We start from the raw sequence: 19,992 nt of genomic DNA on the forward strand, positions 1-19,992 counted from the left end.
TATTATTTGGTGCACCAATTTATATACATGTGTGTGCGTATATATATGTGTATACATATATATTAGTAAGTGATCTATTCCTAGTAATGTTTTTAGATTGAGATGATTTCTTTTAATAATTTCATTAATAATAGCCTGACTTTTTTTCTTGATTTTATGTTATTTTATTATTTTTTATTTTTTCCAAAAATTGTTATTAGTGAAACACCATAAGGTACAGTTGTAGACTTACAAATTTTTGTGCTTGGATTTCAGTTATACAATGATCCAGTACCCATCCCTCCACCAGTGCCCATTCTCCATCATTTACATTTTTTTAAAAAAAAATTTTGTTAGTGAAAAACCATGAGGTACAGTTGTAGATTTACAAAGTTTTGTGCTTGGGTTTCAATTATACAATGATCAAACACCCATCCCTCCACCAGTGCCCATTTTCCACCACCACGGGTTCCAGTATCCCTCCCACCCCCCATTCCCCCATCCCACCCTGCCTCTGTGGAAGGGCATTCCCTTTTGTTCCCTCTCTCCTTTTGGGTATTGTGGTTTGCAAAAGAGACATTGAGTAGCAATCATGTTTGGTCTATAGTCTACTTTCAGCATGCTTCTCCCATCCTAGGAGGATCCTCCCAACACCCTTTATTTGGTGCTCCTTTCTCTATCTGAGCTCCCTTTTCTTCTAGAATATGTGACTGGCCTCCAAGCCATGGAGCAAAACTCCTGGTACGAATCTCAGATACTCTTGGGTGTTAGACTCCTATTTTGTTACTTTATATTCCCCAGATGAATGCAATCTTTCTATGTCTTTCTGACTCATTTCACTTAACATGATACTTTTCATGTAGTACCACTTGTATGTAAATTTCATGACTTCATCTTTTCTAACAGCTACGTAGTACTCCATTGTGTACATGTACCAAAGTTTCTTTAACCAGTCATCTATTCTCAGGCACTCAGGGTTTTTCCAGAATCTGGCTATTGTAAAGAGTGCTGCAATGAACAAACACGTACAGATGTCATTTCGACTATACTTTCTTGCCTCTCTGGGCTATATTCCCAGGAGTGGTATTGCTGGGTCAAATGGGAGCTCGATTTCTAATTTATTGAGAATCGTCCATACGGTTTTCCAAAAGGGCTGAACCAGTCGGCATTCCCACCAGCAGTTGAGGAGGGTCCCTTTCTTGCGACATCCATGCCAACACTGGTTGCTTTTGTTCTTTTGGACTGGCCCACATCAAAAAGAACAAAAGCAAACAGTGGTGTGAAATTATATCTCGCTGTTTTGATCTGCATCTCCCTGATGATTAATGATGTAGAGTACTATCTCTGTTTTCACTTGCTTGACCAGTGGCGAATGTACCTTTTAGCCATTCGGATTTCTTCTTTGAAAAAAATTTCTTCTTTCTGTTCATTTTGTTGCCCCATTTTTTGATGGGGTTGGATGTTTTTCTCTTGTGGAGTTCAACCAGTACTTTGTATATCCTTGATATCAACCCCTTGTCGGAAGTGTATTCAGCGAATATCCTTTCCCATTCTGTAGACTGTCTTTGAATTTTGGTCACTGTTTGTTTTGAGGTGCAGAAGCGTCTTAGTTTAAAATAGTCCCATTTATCTATCTCTGTTTTCACTTGCTTGACCAGTGGCGTGACATCTTCAAAGATACCATTAGCTTCAATGTCATGGAGGGTTTTGCCAACTTTGTCTTCAATGTACCTTATGGATTCCGGTCTGATGTTGAGGTCTTTTATCCATTTTGATCTTACTTTTGTATATGGCGTTAGGCAGAGATCTGAGACCACTTTTTTTTGCATGTAGCCGTCCATTTTTGCCAGCACAGTTTTTTAAAGAGATTATCCTTGCTCCACTTCACTTTTCTTGCCCCCTTATCGAAGATTAGATGATCATATGCTTGAGGGGATATGTCAGTATATTCAACCCTGTTCCATTGGTCTACAGTTCTGCCTTTGTTCCAGTACCATGCTGTTTGAATTATTACTGCTTTGTAGTAGAGTTTGAAGTTAGGGAGGTTGATTCCTCCCATTTTCTTTTTCCCGAGAATTGTTTTGGCTCTTCATGGGAGCTTATTGTTCCATATGAATTTCAGGAGTGTTTTCTCCATTTCTTTGAAGAATGTCATGGGTATTGTAATAGGGATCACATTGAATTTGTACAGTGCTCTGGGAAGTATTGCCATTTTGACAATGTTAATTCTCCCCAACCATGAACAGGGGATATTTTTCCATTTCCCGTGTCCTCTGTTATTTCTTGAAGTAGCGTTTTGTAGTTTTCTTTGTACAGATCCTTTACTTTCTTAATTAAGTTGATTCCTAGGTACTTGATTTTCAAAAATATGGAATGCTTCACGAATTTACGTGTCATCCTTGTGCAGGGGCCATGCTAATCTTCTCAGTATCGTTCCGATTTTAGTATATGTGCTACCGAAAGGAGCACTTTTTCTTGATTTTATTGTTTCTGTGAGCTATGTTTCTCTACTAACAACATGTATTCAAATTTTTAAGTGACTGGGGCTGGAGAGATGGTACAGTGGGTAAGTAAGTGGGTACGTGTTGCCTTTCACATTGCTGACTCAAGTTAGATCCTTAGCATCCCCTCTGGTTCCTCAAGCCCCATACCGAGAGCCTGGAGTAATCCCTGTGCACAGCTGGGTCTTGCCTAAAACGCAGAAATGAAACAAAAAAATTAAACTTTTATTGAAGAAAATGTTTAGACGATGTTATATTTCAATTTCTTTTTGTCCCCTTTTCTTTGTAATATTTTCAGTTTATTGAGATTGCTTACTTTTTTCCACTTTATTTCCTGTGTATATTAGGAAGTTATATGCCTATAGCCTACATTTTTCACTGCATCTGTTACTATTTTAGCATGTATATTTAATATAATAAAGTCCAGCTCTCCTTTCTCATGAACAATCTAAGAGTTAACCAACTTGGGTCATCTCTCCATGTGATTTATTAACACTGGTTGCCTATATTTTCATTTTGTCCTATTTTTCTAATGATGGCCTCTATTGTGATTTACTGGTTTGTGATTCTACCAATATTTGTTTGCTGTTATCTACCTATTTATTATTACCTTTGCTCATTGTTCCTTATTGTACATCACCAATAATCCACCTAGCATGATTTACTTATACATAAACTATATTTCTTAAAAATTTGTGATTAGAGGATTTTTGCAGTAAACTTTCTTGGTTTATAGTTGTTTAAAAATATCCTTTCCCTTCATTTTTTAAATTAATTTGCCTGGGTATCTAAATCTTGTTTGGTAATTATCCCTCCTCATCCCCCAGGAAAATTCATTCCTTTTTTCTTCTATTATTGCTTTTAAAAGCAACCGAGCATTGAGAACAAGATTCTCAAAAAGCTGTTGGTAATCTCTGGCTAATCTTAAGGGTCTTGCCCTACCTCCTCCAATATAGCTTCCTGCAGTTTGACTATAAGGTGCCTGAGTAGATTTACATGAATTTGTCCTGGGTGAAAACCAGCTAGCTTTCAGATTCTCAGGACTGCTGTATTCTCAAGAATCTTAAATATTTTGAATTATTTCTATGAACATTGCTTTATGCGAATTGTTACTTTCTGATACTCTGATTAGACTTACATTTGACATCTTACTATATGTGCCTGTTTCTAAAGATCCCTTTCAAAGCAGACTTTATCTTTTTCACTTACCAACTAAGCTTACACTTTGTTTCATGAGGGCAGCAGATTTTCTATTTTGTGTTTGCTCAGCAATGCATTTTAAATGATGCTTTTAATATTCCTCAAGTTTTTGTTATTTTTCACAATGGGGTTACACTGGAATCTGAAAAGAGACGTCCACTAGAGAATTTTAAATTATTTAGTACATTTTTAGTCATATACTATTTAATTTAAACCTACAGCAATTGACTAGTTAAATTCAGGAAAAATTAGGTAACATTACACTCAAAGCTTGATGAAAAGTGTATGTGATTAGAAGTGATTAGAGAGCTCTAACTTTTTACCAAGATTACTTTAATATGGAAGGTCCTAGGACCCAGGAGATAGTACAGAGATTAGGACACGTGCCTTGCATGTACTGACCAGTGCTCATCACTGGCACCTCATCTGTCCCCTGCTCCAGCATTTCTGGCTGTAACCCTGTGGAGCCTAGATACTGCTGAAGTGACATAGTGGAATTCCCAGTACTGTAGGGTCCAAGACCACTGTATCCCGGGGCCTTAGCATCACCTTACTTGAATTACTGATAGGATAGGATCTCGGGAGCCCTTGAGAGCAGCTTGGGAGGACCAATCACCCACTACCTCCAATCCCTGCCCCAAAGGCTTATACAAGATGCCTTTTACCTTGCTTCCTATTTCTCAATTTCTGACTTTGTCAGAGAAAATATCACACTAGTGCACTTGAATGTTTTGTTCATTTGGTCAATTATCATGTAGGCATAAAAGCATTTAATATTGAAAACTCTGTATGAATGAGAGAAATACGTCAAGTAAATCTGTTTTGCACTGCCATAAAATGACAGCAAATGTTATTTATATATTTAATGAGTCTTTGAGTTAGCATGATGAGAAATTTGAGTCTTTCTTTTCCTAATCTGGTGATTTGAAATAAAATATAAAGGTTTGAAGAGATATTACAAAAGCTATGAAATTTGTCTTGCATGCAGCCAATTTCAGTTCTATCCCTGACATGTTATGTGGTCCCCTGCACTGCCCAAAGTATGCCCTGATCATTCCTAGATTTGGCCCCCAAACAAATAAACACAGATAACGCAGATAATGGAGACATTCCTGGGCCTGCTCGAGCAAATTAATGAACAATGGGAGACAGTGCTATAAGAGTGCTATAACACAGACAAAAATAGGTCAGTTGATTTTTTAAACAAAATAAATGAATTCAATTTTATAGTAGCATTTATCTCTACCTTAATGTGATTAAAAACCCCTAAAATTTCATCTTCCTTTTTATCCTTGATATAGAAACTAAATAGAATACTGTAGCACTGTAGCACTGTCCTTCCGTTGTTCATTAATTTGCTTAAGTGAGCCCAGTAACGTCTCCATCGAGAAACTTGTTGTTACTGTGTTTGGCGTATTGAATATGCCACAGAGAGCTTGCCAGGCTTTGCCATGTGGATGAGATACTCTTGGTAGCTTACCAAGCTCTCTGAGAGGGGCAGGGGAATCGAACCCGGGTCAGCCGGGCTGGCCGTGTGCAAGGCAAACGCCCTACCGCTGTGCTATCACTCCAGCCCAAATAGAATACAACATATTTTAAAAAGTACTGTTTTCAATGAATCATCAATTTCTTTGAATTTAAAGGCTAATAGACCACACGCATCTCTAAATTACCTATGAAAAACACCTTCATTATAATTTCTTATATTCATTAAGATTAATTTGTTAATATAGTAGAAATCCAGAATATTTTTCTTTAATAATTTTTCTGCAAAAGCCAAGTTAAACCAAATTCTTATATGGTTCAAGGGTTATGGGCCTGAGAGGTAAAGAATAACTGCTGAACTTGAAGACATTTGGCTACATGGATGAGATCTGTTCTCTGACAGAGTCTTTTGAGAAGCAGCAAAGGAAGTTGATGATCTAGTCTGATCATCAGAAGGAGCAGGCTGAGTTATCAAGCCTTTGAACTGTCTTCATGGCTACAGGGACAGTGAAATAACTCAGTTGCTAGAATTGCACCCATAGCCCCAATTATAATAGATTTTTTTTCCTGAAGACTGTACACATCATTATCATTTGTGATTGTGGTGAGAATATTTAAGATTTACCGTTAGCAATTTTTTTGGTATTTAGTAGTGTTGTAGAATCACAGTGCTGTGCATTAGGTTCTTTAGAGCTTATTTATCATTTAACTTAGTGTTTATACTTCGAATAGTATCCCTACATTCTCATCATTTAGACTCTTAGTAACCAGCACCCGATACCATTTCTATGAGTACTGCTCTTGTTGCTTCTACATGAAGTAAAATTATTTCTTGTCTTGCTGTATATCATTTGGCATAATGTTCTCATGATCCATCTAGTTTGGGCTCCTATTAATTTAACCTAGTGTGTTTTATAAAGAAAAAATAAGTCTAAGACAAGTCTAGGATAAGTTAAAAGAGTAAGATTTATGCAGAATACCTTGATGCATCCAGAGAAAAGAAAGCCAACAAGAAACAAGATTTAGCTACAGGCTATATTAATACATTGTATCTTTATTCTTTTACCAAAAGAAAGGGCTTTCTTCACATGCATTGGTTACTCAGCACATAAATAATAATTTTGGAATTAGTTGACCAAATTCTATTCCTAAGATTTTAAAAAAAGATGTTTAGGTTAGACCCAAAAGGAAGATAAATCTTTGACCTCAGTTAAGAATAGTGTATAAACTATTGTTTTCAGATTTCTATAAGTCTCGTGGATTTATTAAAATTTAGCAGCTCTCCTGCTTATCGGCCATGATCCCAGAAACTCAGAAACAAAGCTTGGAACACAGCAGCTTTTGGAAGAAATCCCTCCAGATTTAATTATTAAAACTTCAGAATTCCCCATTCTGCAGACTGTCTTTGTATTTTTGTCACTGTTTTTTTTGAGAAGCTTCTTAGTTTAAGATAGTCCCATTTGTCTATCTCTGTTTTCACTTGCTTGGCCAGTGGCGTGACATCTTTGAAGATATCATTAGCTTTAATGTGGCGGAATGGATACTTGATCATTGTATAACTGAAACCCAAGCACAAAAATTTGTAAGTCTACAACTGTACCTCATGGTGTTTCACTAATAAAAATTAAAAAAAAAACCTTCAGAATTCCAAAATCACGTGGCCACACATTATCATATGCAATTCATAATCAGCAATAAAAAATAAATTGTCTAATGTTGCCTTTTCAGCAGATTTGAGTGTTGGGGTAAAACCCCAAATAATAATGGTGGGTTTGGTGTCACAATATTGAATGTAATCAAAGTAGAGAGAGAGAAACGTGGAAATTGTCTGCCACACGGGTAGGGGGAGGGTTTGGGATGGGGGATACTAGGGTTTTGGGTGGTGGAAAATGTGCGCTGGTGAAGGGTCAGGTTTTTCATCATTGTATGACTGAGACTTAAACTGAAAACTTTGTAACTGCTCTCATGGTGTTTCATTAAAAAATAATTAGCAGCTCTCATGTACGTACAGTTTGGTAGTTATCCATGCAAAACTCTTATACCTGTTCTCAGTTTTTCTACAAATGTCTGGTTGCTTACCAAAATGAATATGGATCATGGTTCATTACCTGTTTTCATTTTTGGAATAATTATGAAAAAAGGTAAAGGAGATCTCTTACTTTAAAACTTGTTATTACTTTGATTTTTTGACAGCTTTACCCCCTATCATATCAGATCTAAGGACATATTTTGCTCTGAGCTAATGGGAAGTATAGCATTAGTATAGACTACAAAGAATATTCAGTCAGGTCAACGAGAAAAGTCAATTTTAGAATACTCTCCTGTTATTTTTGCCAATGTCTTTAAATAGGTCTCTCAATTCTTAGTGACTGGAACTGCCCTCCAATTGTAAGGCACCAAAAATTTGGTCAGCAATTATACTCCCACAAATATCGGGACCAAGAGAGGCATTTTACACTAATAAATATTATTTGGACTTAAAAAATAAGCAAAGGAAAGATATGCTTGGAGTCAAATTGGCCAGCTGCTACTTTCATGCTGGGTGTGACACAGGTATTGAGAAAATAACTGCAGTCTGATTCTTTTCACACCTGCAAAACAAAATTCCTCCCGGGTATTAGAAACCCAGGATCTATACCAGTATTTTTCAATAGAAACACTTTTTGTGCTACCAATAAAATTCTACATATTCTAGAGGCACCATATAAAGTAAAGTAAGTAAAAAGAAACAACAGGAATTAATTTAAATTATACATTTTATTTAATTCAAAAAAGGCCCTCCCGTTGATCGTCGATTTGCTCGAGCGGGCCCAGTAACGTCTCCATTGGAGACTTTGTTGTTACTGTGTCTGGCAAATCGAATACTCTCGGTAGCTTGCCGGGCTCTCCGAGAGGGGCGGAGGAATCGAACTCAGGTCGGCCATGTTGGCCGCGTGTAAGGCGAACGCCCTACCCGCTGTGCTATCGCTCCAGCCCTATTTAATTCAATACACCTAAAATATCCTTTCATCACTGTAAATGTATTCACAAAAAATTTGCATTCTCTTGGCAAAAAAGCACATGAGAAAATGCTCTACATCATTAATCATCAGGGAGATGCAGATCAAAACCACAATGAGATTCCATCTCACACCTCAGAGACTGACCCACATTCAAAAGAACAAAAGCAACCGATGCTGGCGTGGATGTGGCGAGAAAGGGACACTCCTTCACTGTTGGTGGGAATGTCCACTGGTTCAGCCCTTCTGGAAAACAGTATGGACGATTCTCAAAAAATTAGAAATTGAGCTCCCATTTGACCCAGCAATACCACTCCTGGGAATATATCCCAGAGAGGCAAAAATGTATAGTCGAAGTGACATCTGCACTTGTTTGTTCATTGCAGCACTCTTTACAATAGCCAGAAACTGGAAGAAACCTGAATGCCCAAGAACAGATGACTGGTTAAAGAAACTTTGGTACATCTACACAATGGAGTACTATGTAGCTGTTAGAAAAGATGAAGTCATGAAATTTACATACAAGTGGTACAATATGGAAAGTATCATGCTAAGCGAAATGAGTCAGAAAGAGAGGGATAGACATAGAAAGATTGCATTCATCTGGGGGATATAAAGTAACAAAGTATGAGATTAATACCCAAGAATAGCTGAGATCAGCACCAGGAGGATTACTCCATAACTTAGAGGCCAGCCGGGTATCCTAGAGGAAAGGGCAGTTCAGATAGAGAAGGGAGCACCAAATAAAGGATGTTTGGAGGATCCTCCCAGGAGGGGAGATGCATGTTGAAAGTAGACTATGGACTGAACATGTTTGCCACTCAATGCCTCTTTTGCAGACCACAACACCCAAACGGAGAGAGAGAACACAGGGGATTGCCCTGCCACAGAGGCAGGGGGGGATGGGGGGATGGGGGTGGGAGGGATATTATCCATGGTGGTGGAAAATGGGCACTGGTGGAGGGATGGGTATCTGATCATTGTATAATCGAAACCCAAGCACAAAAAATTGTAAATCTACAACTGTAAAAAAAAATAAAATAAAATAAAGGGAAAAAATTAAAAAAAATAAAGATACAACTATTTCCTTTTTTAAAAAAATTTGCATTCTTATTTCTTTAGCTCTACATCTTCAAAATTGATCATGCATTTTTTACGTATATCATAACTTAATTCTGAATGGACACATTTTAAGTATTCAATAAATGCATGAATAGATACTGCAGCCTGCATCCAGAGCACAAGATTTCTCTCTCATAGGTACCAATGGAATTCTAATAGCCTGACTTTCCCTCCCCTCATGAAATCTTCCATTCACTGCAAGGATATAGTCTGCTCATATAAGTGATGAATTTCTTGCTCAGATGGATGCTTTTGAGACTAGAAAGCTATGAGGTGTGGCGAAAACTTTAAACTGAATCATTTCAATATGTAAGGTATTAGGAATTTATAGCCTATGGGTAGAGTGAACATTAAGCCCTTTGGAGCTCTGGTCTTTGCAGCTTTGAGATTTTCTCTTCAGTCTCCTGACTACCTGACTGGTCCAGTTGCATAGACTGTCCAGATATCTACAAGAAGTATGTGAGCTCTCCTTTAGCCTCTTTACTTTCTCTCTTATCTGGTTTTATCTGCCTTATCTTGACTCCCTTGGGATCTTGGGGCTTACCCCGTAGAACTACTAGTAGGACTTATCTCTACCTGTATTCTGGAATCATTATTCCTCTTGATGCACAAGGGACCATGTGTGGTGCTAGGGATAGAAAACAGAGCCAGTCTGTGCAAGATAAGCACTGTATCCCCTCTATTATCTTTCTGGCTCCTGACTTTTTAAATTTTGTCTTTCCCTTACTGATTTATAATGTCTTGCTTATTTTTGACTTCTACATTCAGATTCCTAGTCTCCAGAGATAATCTCTGGCCAATCTTCATAAAATCTAAATTAGTTGGGATCACCCAAGCTTTCTCATCAGGATAGTATACCACAGCAAACAAATGTGAACAATTTATTAGAATCAGCAGCCTGAAAGTCTTCTTAAACAAGTCAGAAGTTCATTTCTTCCTTGTGAGCATCCAGAAGTGGGCAGATGCTGGCATCCTGGCTGTGTTCCCCACGAGCATCAGAACCTTTTTGGTTGCTCTGTTACCTCTAGGGTATTGATTTTTTCCATCTGATCAAACATGACTTAGCACTATTTATTTTCAAAAGCAGTTTAGAACAAGGATCGTAAATGGGGTTGGCTTATACTTCATGAGAACAACCTAGAAGTTGTTTTCTAATTTTTCCAAAGGGTTTTTGCAAACACGTCTATAACTAACTATACAGAAAAATAGGCTAAAGGGTCTTTATAGTGGTGGACTTGTGCCACCTAAGGGGAAGGGCATGCTATGATTATGAGAAAGAAAGGAGGAACGAATGTCAAGGAACAATGAGCAGCCTGTGTCTCAGGCCAGGAGATGCGCTCTGCCATAGGTTAATTGCTGGTACTTCAGGCACAACACTTTTATAATTACAGGTTAGCAACCTCCTTATACAGTTGAAGGAACTTACAAGGATAAATAAAATAAATATTAGGCAGTGGGTCTTTTTGACCACCAAAGTTTCAAAATGTAGGCCCAAAACTTCATTAGACATGAGAAAAATTTTCTTAACCATGAAGGGATACTGCAGTAGATGGAGAAAGAGACCAGTCAACTATTGTGCTGGATCCTTTGACCCTTTAATTTGAACCCCTTTAAAAATGTCACTCAGCTATTCTATTTTATTCTATTCTAATCTGTGGCACACAGATATAATTTTAAATCACTGTTACCGTCATAAGCTACAAGGAGAGAAATGAGGACATGGTGAGAGACTCGAGAAAGAAAATTGTGAGTTGTTGAAAAGATGACATACGAACACACATTTTTCAAACAAAGGAAAAAGAAATCTGTAATAGAAGCTGGTGAATGAGGTTGTTAATGCTTTGTTCGGGAATTACTCCAGTAGAACAATTCTGGATAACAATCCCTTTCTGCATTGCTGTCTTTCTCGCTGCAGCTTTGCCCGTTGCTTCATCTTAAGGTGAATTCACTGCTCTTCTGTAAACAACCGTAGTCATCAGTCTGCTCACCCTGGTTGGGTGCACCTCACACTTAGTTATCCCTTGTTTGTCTCTCACGGAAAGCATGCTTGTCATCCCCAATGGCAGTTACAGTCCTGGGAACAACATGACCTCCCTGGGGACTCTGTCTCCCTCTCTTCTGCCCTCCCCACGAAGTATTTTAAGCCATCTCTCAGCCCTGCATGAGTGGCTTTCCTCCCTCCCATCCTGCGGCAGCTTGTGGTTGCCATGGCACTGCAAACTGCCTCTCCACTTCCGGTTAGATGGATTGTACAGCACTACCAGCCACCAACAGTTTGTATGACGACCTTTGTGAAACTAAGGCCCTTAAAAACAGCTCTTCTTTTCGAGGGAGAATGAGTGGAAATGATGCTCAAAGGTCTCTCCCCAAGGTGGTTTATCTATTTATTTTTTCCTTCTGGAATCGCATTTACTGGACCTGGTGTTTTTGATATATTTCTCTGCCATCTGCCTATCAGCTAGGCTTACACCAATTTGGCCCTCCGATAATGAAAGAAGCCAAAAATAGCAGTTGTGAAGCAGGGGCTTTTGATGTTTACTTGTACATCGTAGCAGATTGAATGGAACTCAGCATAAAATGACTGTCTTCTTCATATTAACCACCCACTCAACAAAGCAAAAACTACTGTCACAGATTTTTCCTGTTTCTGGTGTGTGATGCAGCAGTGGGACTTAGGAAGGCCTCACACATATTTTGCTATGAAATACATTTTGGACACATATATCCCCAGTGTATGTGGAAGTTTTCCTCGTTCATTAATTTCTGGAACCCTCTACCTCATCCCTGTACTCAGAAACCACTTAGTAAGATAAAATCAACTATTAGATTAGTGCAATACAATTTGGATACTTCTAGAGATTATGTGAGCACATCTGCAATTGTCTTTGCTTTATTTTGTGTATTATTCCTGTTTAAATAATGTGTCTTTACACAGCAAAATTCCATAAAAAGACTTAAAGAAAGGCATTAGTGTTGGCTTTAGTTCTGTGAGAATTTTGTGACTCATCCGATTAGGCAAAAGGATGAATATCCCTTACACTATAGATTGGCAAATTCAAATATCCACAGAGAGTGATAGTAAATTTAGATAAGCTACTCACCGAGACCTCATATCTGGCTCATTCTAAAAGAACAAATTGTTCTGATAATGTTAAAACTAAAGTATGGTCACTATTGTTTATAGTAAATTCTAATAACTTAGTCAAATAATACTATTTATTGTCAGATGGAAAGATAATTCAGTTGCCACATTTCTCTCAACTGAGTCATTGGATCATGAGAAGCTGGCTTAATAAAAGTATAAGGGCAGTTATCTCTCTGTGGACCTAAGCTCATGAAAGTAGTTATAGAAATGAATGGATAAATTCTTTGGAATAATTGTGAAAATTGCCTTCTCATGTTATTAAGATAAAAAGAAACATAGATTTAAATTAAAACTTGGTAGGAGAAACAACACATAGATGGCCACAGTCTTGAACTAGAGATCTCAGAGACTGTTAAATGGCATAACAGTGTTTTTTCATTTTTTTAAGGAGAAATCTATCTAGTCATTAGATTTGATGTAATGAGTTCCAAGATAGCCTTTTAATCACTCAGTAAAAACTATGACACATTTTATAACTATCTTCTTTACTATATATGTGAATTTCTTTTCTTTTTTTTAACTTCATTTAAACACCATTGTTTACAAAGTTGTTCATGATACAATTGTTATAGGATTTTGATAGTCCAACACCAATCCTACCACCTGAGTGACCTTCCCTTCACGATTGTTCCCATTTTCCAACTCTCCACCCAAGTCTTCCCCCTTAGTGGGCACACAATAATTTTCTTTGCATTGCTTGTTACAACAAAGTCACTGAAGGAATTATCAAAAATACTCCAGTAAAAGAAAACGGGGTCTTTTAGTTGTTGTCTTGGTGTTACTAAGTTGCTCTTCACTAGTTTACCCTTCTGTGTTGCTGTTTTCATTTTTTGAGTTTAGTTGGTTTCATCTAATTTGGTGTGGGCCTACTAGAATTTCAGTACCGTGGAACTTGGAGGTGTTGCACAATCCAGACACTTCAGCTCGTAGAACTGGAATGAATCTCAGAGATTTTTAGTGAAGCTGCAGAGTTAAGTCTTTAGTGCAAGAACGGGGTGTGGGTGAGGTGGGGCAGGGACTCAGTCTGTCTCCCTCCTAAAGATGCCCAGAAGTTTTCAGCCAACCAAATCTGTATAATGTCAGCTGCTTGGCTTGCAACTCCTAAGAGATTTAGTTAGTGAATCTGTAGAGCAGGGCTAGTGGATGAGTCCGCGTGACAGGTTATGAGAGGTGGATGTGGTGGCCAGGGTTTCTAGAAATATATGGGTAGAGGGGTGGCGGAGGCTGCCTGCCCCGACTCCAAGAAGACCCCAGTATTCTCAGCCTAACACCTGAGTAGCCAGGTTTGTGTGGTTTAGTGTCTCTACAGATTCTTAGTGAAGCCATGGAATTAGGGGACAGGCCCTTGGTGGTATGGTGGCAGTAGTGGTGTGTGGGCACAACTGTCAGGGCATGGCCTGCCCTACTTCTGAGGGCACCCCAGTGTTTTACTTCTTCAGTTAGCCACACTATGTGCTGGCACTTCATATGAAGATCAGTATTTCCTATTAGACAGGTGTCTATCTTAGATCTGATAGGGAAACTCAGAATTATTACCACCCCTTTGTTCTCCATTGTTGGCTAGTTTATTTGATAACAAAAACATTGAGAATAAAACTGAGACATGAAATACAATTTGCATAACTTATGGGCACTTGCATTTTTAATTAACCAAAACAGAAGCATGAAAATTAATTGCATTCTTTCTTATCTTCTTATTAGGAATACAACCATCCATCTATTTTTGTTAGAGAATTTTTCAGTCACAAGAATCTTAACAATGATCATTTAAGTATCCAATTTTCTTTTCAGTAAATAGTAGAGAATCACAGAAAGATTCCTCTGGGAGACTTCTCAGGTTCCTGGCCTCTCGTTATAAGCTGTTCTGACTAGAGTGGTCATAAATTTGATTTAGTTCTGTAAGGAACTTCAAGCTAAAACACAGTTCTGAGGGTTAAAAAATTAGAGGTTCAGGACTCTTCTTTTCATCTGGGTGTGTTTTATATCAATGGGAACCTAGTGTGGGCAAAGGAACAAATAGTCAGCAAATATTCTTTTCCTGAGATTCAGTTCAATTTTCTGTGATGAAGAATTACTAAAGAAACACCCTAGTAAATGAATCATGTTCAAACAGTGTTTGCTTCCGAAAAAGGAGAAAACAGGCACTATAAAGATGCCTCAGGAATTTATTTTTTTAAGGTGCTAGTAATGAGTAGAAAAAAAAGGACAGAATTTTTTCCACATTAAAGTGTTAAGAAGATTTTCTTGATGCAATTTTATTTTAGCAGCTAGTACATTTAAAGTGACTTTTACTGTTTTTAATTTTTCTCAATCACAGGTGAGAATCTTGATAAAATTTACATCAACAAATTCAATTAATTACAATCAAATATATGTGTATCTGTGAGTAGCTCAATCCTCAAGAGTTTTTGTGGGACAATATCTATAGCTAATGACACTGAACTTTTTTTTTCAATATAGATCCTGGGAAGAAAATGTTATATTTCATTTGAATTGATTAAATTCCCCAACATGCACTATTAGAATATAAAAGGATTTACTTTTGAGCACATAAGTTTAGGGAAATTAATGATAATGCATCGACCTTAAATAATTTAAGACCGGAATGAGTGTCTTCTAAATTATAAAACATAACACGTTTCCACAAAATCTACTGGATTTAATGCATATTTATTATCTTTTAACTTCTATGAGTAGATATGAGGGATATACTGTTGCTTGTTTCTGATTTTAATTCTCAATGAGGTTGTGATTAATACAAACTATAGTCTGAACAAGAAAGTATAATGCCACCAATCTCAGTGCTGTGGCTGTTAGGATGATTACTTACATTCTTATTAGCAGTTAACCTTGGTTGCTCTTTACAAATAGGCCTCTTCATAAGGAACTTAGAACACACTCATAAAATGGTAGTAGCTAGCTTCTCCCCAAAACAGCTACCCAAAGAGAAAGTATATCGGCAGAATTCATTATGTCTTATCCTCAGAAATATATTTCCATATCCTATTGATTAGGTTGACCAACCATATTAAAACATGAGGGAAAAATGCACAGAAGAGTGAATACCTGATTATGGGGCCCATTGGACAGTGCTGAAGACTGGATACCACAAAGGCAGAGAGTTAGAGAAGTGGCAAAGAATCTTATTGGCTATGTGGTGGCCCAAAATATTTGGTTAAAGAACTCTGACTTTAAATTTTTTTGAATTAAGTTTTTCATCATGTTTTATATTCTCGGTGAACATATTTATGGAACAAAATTTGAATTAGGTTTTTCATCTTTTTTTATATTCACAGTGTGAATATATTTATGGATAGAAAAATCTCCCTCTAACTAAATCATTAGATTTTTAAGTGTGTAATTTTATTCTCCTATATTATAGGAATGATTAAGAAAAAAGTAGTCATGTCATTCTATATTGCTACTAAGTAACAGAGAAATATTCCACAAATTTTCTTTAAGTGAAAACTATGTGTCAAGAAAGTTCAATTACAGCTCATGATTTAGCAGGGACTTGCTATGAGCAACACCCTGATAAAATAACATGGGTATTTGCTTCCTTTGAGTGAACATTTATTTTACAGGTACTTTCAGACTTGATGAAAGAACACGAAATACTTGAGGGATTGAGAAGCTTGATTTATTATACAGATCTCAGATTTCTTGCTGAAAACTCTCACACTACAAAAGAATGGCAATGAACAGTATAAAACTAAAACATGATCTTTCTCCAAATGAAGAAATGAGCCAAACCATAGAATGGCTTCTTTGAAAAGGGCAGGTTACACACCAATAACCACTTTGCCACAATATTTTAATTGGTTACTTCCTACCGGGTAAATTCAAGTTGAAACTTGTATGACCACTCTCAGACCAATGATGGCTGAATAACGTTTACTATGGCAAAGAGGCATCAGCCTAATAAGAGGAACTGAGAAATTACTCCACAGAACCCTCTAGGTGGTTCTTGGAAAGTCCCAAACCGGTCCTGGTTATATCACTTTATATTCAGAGTATTCATAACAAAATCATAAGGGAGACAACATTCAGTTATTCAGGAGCATTAATTGGCTAGAAACAATGGGTCTGGAAAGGATTAGATGGTCATACTAACCAAATGTCTAATATTGAAGAGCAGATGTGGAAGAAATTGGGGACACTTGGGTGTTTCTATGTGGTCTGGGTATTTTCTATTCATCCACCAGCTGTTATAATAAATCAAACAAAATGTGCTTTATTTGTTTTTCCTATCGTTTACTTCCAACTGCTGGGAAAAACAAACCTAATATCTTATATTTGTCAAAACTGTATTGAGACAACAGCAATCTCATCAAAAACTATCAGAAAGATTATTCTAAATGAGCACCTTAGGTATTTCTGAAAGCGACCCACACTTGAAGAAAAGATTTCCCCTATTTTGCAACTTATTAAAGCTAGATGGGATTTCAAAATGACTTTTAAAATTGTTTTTACAGGCAACTGTCAATGTTTAATTAGACTTCAATTCAGAGACTTTAAGTTAATTTAAGACAAATGGCTAATCAACTGTTTACTGAGAGAATCTCACTGCAGTGGGAGTCTTGTAGTTCTGCACTCGTGGCCACAGACAAGCTTGTCTGTCTCTGCTTGGAAACACCAACCCACCTGTTTGGGATGAATGATTTCAACAGAATGATGACTGAGTTTACCCCTTCAGAGTTCAAACCAAACCTGGATGAACTGAAACCTGGATTTTATTATCAAGTGAATTAACAATAAACTATTAATGGTTAAATGCGAGCTTACATCTTTAATATTACCTGATAAATTAGAAAACATACCACAGTAGAAGTAGAAGACACCTCAGAGAATGCCTGCTCCTATGCCCATCATTTGCTATAAATCATAAAAGATCAGAGTGGAGATGTACTTGTTTGAGGTCACCCAGCCCAGATTTTAGAAATGGAGATAAAATCAAGATCTTTTGATTTTGAGTCTTCTTCTGATTTCCTCCTAACACACTCATTCCACTTGATATATTATTTTATATTTACTAACATATAAGAGGCAGCTATAGGGTTTTAAGGTTTATTATGAATAATGTATTTCAATTATATTATATACCAATTAGTTATAATTTATGACAGTTATATTGTAGAACAGGTTGCAAGCATCTATACTTTATTCAACACTCTTATTATTGCAGAAATAAATTGTTACATTTAAAAAGCTATAAATCTGTAGGGAAGAAAGGAAAAGAAATGTCATATTCAGGATGAAATATGATAAAATTTGATAATTTATACTACATTTGATAGTATAAAATGTCAAAGTGAACAATATTTTTAGTTAAAATTTTAACAAGAGGATGGAGAGATAGCACAGGGGTCAGAATTTGATTCCCAGTATTCCACGGGCACTGAAATACTACTGAGGTTGGCCTTGGTGGCCTCCAGCATGGGGTAAGAACTAGGCAGGGGTGGGGGGGTCAGGGGGGCATCTCTTGAGCACCACTTGGGAATCCAAGGCACAAGTCCCCCCAAAGAACTATAGAGAATGCCCCAGGTCCTCTGATTATGGCTGTGAGTCCTCTGACTCCAGTTATACACAGAGTATTTTTAGTGAGTCAGTTTAGGTATTTATCTAAAGGGGAGAATAGACTGTAAGTTCCCTAAACAACAATGAACCAGGCATTTTAAAAGTTCAAACATTACAAATATTTTAAAAATTTTATGAAACAACAAACATGCAGGTAAGACTGACATCAGAAGAAGAAATATATGCCCTAGGGTTTGTATTGAAAACAACACAAGCAGCTAAAATATATGCTAAATATATTTAGTTGATGAAATATTATTGTCTTTAGTAGTTTTATTTTCATTAGCATTAGTGTGTTAATATCTATTATTAGAAATAGACAAAAAAAAAGAAATAGACAGATGTTTCACAGAGATTGCATAAGATTGATTAAAGATAGGCCTTTGAGTGAACTAACGGCTGCAAATCTAGTTTCAGTTGAAGACCAGAATAGAAATGGCACAGTTTACATTTTCACCTCCTGTATTTTCAAAAGCAATGTAATTTCCTTTTACAAAATACTGCTAATTATCGCTGAAATGCTTTGCCAACCATCTTTAAGTCTTAGTTTCTTGTAATACTTTAGACTCCTAATCAGTCTCCAGGGGAAAAAAAGCCACCAAATCAAAAGATAAATGGTTTCATCTAATAGAAAAACATTATGATGATGGAGATGGAAGTTTGTATAGTTTGTTAAATTTCTGGATGAACTTTAAATAAATATACATTAAAATAAAAGACAAGACAGGCTGCAAAGAAATGAGTAAATGATTTAGCTTCATTTGCTGTTGCTAGGTTGGCCCTGAACCAATCGGCTAGAGGCAAGATCATAATATGGTTGAAGCTTAGGTATTTTCCCAGACTCTGGCTGCATCTATTAAGTACTCTGTGGTTGTTATGACACCACTTGGTGATTTCTACCTTCCTGATTGATTTATGAAAGATAAAAGACCAGCTTGTACAATTACAGAGTTGAGAGTAACTGTCAAATCCTTTGATTCAACTGTGGGGTCAATTAGGACTTTGGAATAATTTCATTGTCCAAAAAATCTTAACTGCTTGGGAAGAAATTCTGTTTAGAAATTGTAATAGATTTTAGTTCAAGACCATAATTAATCTAGCTATTTTATAAAGTACTCTGGGCTACTGACCGAAATATCCTCATTTTCTCTTTGGAAAGGGTATAATTGATCTAGAGGGAAGTCTACATGTGTGGACTTGAAACAGGTTGCCTGGTTGAATTGGGTCTCTGCCTTTCTTTGATTTGGATAGATTAGTTAACCTCTCTGTGTTTCTCGTTTCTCACGAGACCATTGCTAAAACCTGGGTTAGTATTAAGTCTGATGATATTTATACAGTTGGGCTACAGCAAGTGGTTCATAAATGTCAATTGAGGTAGGACAGTGTGTGACCCTTCATTTTAAAAAGAACACTCAGCGTGCTGTGCTGCAATTGCTCATTTCACTATTTTTCTTCATAGATGGTAAACTGGACAAGGCTAAGCACCAACTATTTCATTTCTGAATTGACATTAGCGCATACCATATGGGAAGACCAACATGTAGTAGATTTCAAGAATAAATAATTGATAGTTTATTTAGTGAAACTTCACTCAAAGTGAGGTTCTGGGAAGGTTACCTTACCACTTCAGGTGTAGATCTCTAGGCTCTAAAATGAGTCTAATAGAATTGAGATAATAGATGTGAATGCACTATGTAAAATTTATATAAAAATAGATATAGAAAATATATATTTATCAAAGGAGATAGCCAATAAGAGGAAATATGACAAAGTCAAAAGAGATAATGACTCCTTTCTAGGGAGGTGGCATAATTTACTCTCTATGGTAACCAATCTCTGCTTAGCCCTAAAGTTTAGTCCCAGCAGATACAGACTTATCTGTCAATAACACTTGCAAATCTCAAAAAAAAAAAGCTTTGTAAATTCAAAAATATCTAGGTATTCCCCAGTTGGGGGATATCCAGATGCAGATTACTTGAAAGAA

At 36.8% G+C, this 19,992-nt stretch overlaps 1 non-coding gene across 1 annotated transcript; it reads right to left on the reverse strand.

Annotated features, from left to right (window-relative positions):
• Window positions 1-2,341: 2,341 nt before the first annotated feature.
• On the reverse strand, window positions 2,342-2,448 carry LOC130021471 (U6 spliceosomal RNA). The gene has a single exon (XR_008792171.1). It is a non-coding gene; the product is annotated as a U6 spliceosomal RNA (small nuclear RNA).
• Between the last annotated feature and the right edge of the window lie 17,544 nt (window positions 2,449-19,992).

Source organism: Sorex fumeus, unplaced genomic scaffold (assembly GCF_029834395.1).
Source record: "Sorex fumeus unplaced genomic scaffold, SorFum_2.1 ptg000015l, whole genome shotgun sequence".
Lineage (NCBI taxonomy): Eukaryota > Metazoa > Chordata > Mammalia > Eulipotyphla > Soricidae > Sorex > Sorex fumeus.